The sequence below is a fragment of the Notolabrus celidotus genome, chromosome 3 (assembly GCF_009762535.1).
Source record: "Notolabrus celidotus isolate fNotCel1 chromosome 3, fNotCel1.pri, whole genome shotgun sequence".
NCBI classification, from domain to species: domain Eukaryota; kingdom Metazoa; phylum Chordata; class Actinopteri; order Labriformes; family Labridae; genus Notolabrus; species Notolabrus celidotus.
Genome location: NC_048274.1, coordinates 23110 through 25000, shown reverse-complemented (window position 1 = coordinate 25000; position 1891 = coordinate 23110).

Sequence of the window (1891 nt, the reverse complement as noted above, 5' to 3'; positions counted from 1 at the left end):
AACTGAAAATAATGTTGTATTTTAATCTGCTTTTCTGTGTATTTATGTATTTCAATATTTCCTCGAGGGTCAGATCGAATCTTTGGAGTTTTGGAACAAAGCAAATAATTTTCAAAATGCAGAATGTTTTTTTTTGCATGTTATCCCTCTCCTCCTGGCAGCAAATGATTGTCTGTTTTCTAAACCTCCTCCTCAAGCAGTGAATGCCAACACTGTAAAAACCCAAATCTAATCCATGTGTTTATCTACTTTCTAAGGACTCAACTGCAAGCAAAGATTCACGGATCAGTTTTACATCTTCTTTCACAAGTGTATCAAGAAAATGTTTGATTGGATCATTACAATCATTTAAATCCTTATTTTTTGCACGTTAATACCAAGCAGCAACCTCCGGTCTCAAACTATGAAGCCCATGCGGAAGTGTTACTGTCGTATCTTGACCGCCCGTGATGTGTAGATACAGAAGGAACCTCCGTCACACTGGCTTGCTTGCATAGTAATACATTTATTACAAGATAACAAGACCAGTATTGAACAAGCACCCGGAATGCTTGGAAGAACAGCTCTGCAAATCTGCTGACTCCCAGAAGGCTGTTGACCAAAACCCTTTATAGGTCTGAGAGCCAGGGACATGGCCTCCTACTACAGAGCCCAAACTTATCTTAACATCTAGTCTTTATTGTATTGTCCTTCAGCTCTGCTAACCTAAGGGTCGCAAAACTTATCCCTGCAAGTCACAAAACAGGAAAGGGTCTCTATCTAAATGTCCTTGAGAGTCTGAAACAACATAGACTTCTCCTTGACTTGTTTTATGTCAGATACTTCATTATAAACTGCAATTCATTGAGAATCCGCTTGAGGCTGGCTGCAGAAACATCAGAAACCACATAGACCCCAATCCAAAAATGACGATCTCTGCAGCATTAATAAACATGTTTACAGCCTGGTTCAAAAAACGGCTTGGCTCTACGTAGTTAATCTCTCTATCGGCACACACTGTACGGGGGATTTTTTTCTACCGTGACGGTTCAGAAGATATTAAGATTATGAGTTTTTGCCCAAATAAGGACATGACTGACTTGACTCCCGGTCGGGAACACATAGCTGTTGACTAGGAGGCTCAAACTCCGCCCCTTTACCTCACACTCTGCCTGGTTGAGTTCAGCATTTCCAATATGGCTCCCTTGTCTCGTAGGTTCCTCTGGATCTCTGCTGTAGATTCCTTTTTTGGGTCTGTCATCCTTTCTTTCTTTCTTTCTTTCTTAATTTCTTTCTTTCATTCCTTTTCTTTGTTTCTTTGTTTCTTTGTTTCTTTGTTTCTTTGTTTCTTTCTGTCCTTTCTTATCTTGCTTTCTTTACTTCTTTCTCTTTTTTCTTTTTTCTTCCTTCTTACTTTCTCTCACTCATTCCTTTTTCCTTTCCTTCCTTCTGTCTTTCTCTCATTCCTTCTTTCCTTCTTTCTTTCCTTTGTTATTTATTCTTTCTTTCTTTCTTTCATTCCTTCTTTCTTTCTTCACTCCTCTCTCTTCTTCTGTCTTCCTTCCTTCCTTCCTTCCTTCCTTTCTCTCTTTGTTCTTTCCATGTTTCTTCATCCTTTATGTCTCCTTTTCTCATCCCGTCCTTTCCTTCTGTCATTCCTTCACCATTTCTTCTTCTCTTTTTCTTTCTTCAGGACAGGATCTGATTGGTTCCATCATTTGGCTCCTTATGGCAGGGATTGGTTGGTGTTTTCCCAGGTTTTTAAAAACACATTATGTATTGATTACCATTTTTTTCTAACGTGACGGTTCAGAAGATATTAAGATTACGAGTTTTTGCCCAAATAAGGACATGACTGACTTGACTCCCGGTCGGGAACACATAGCTGTTGGCTAGGAGGCTCAAACTCCGC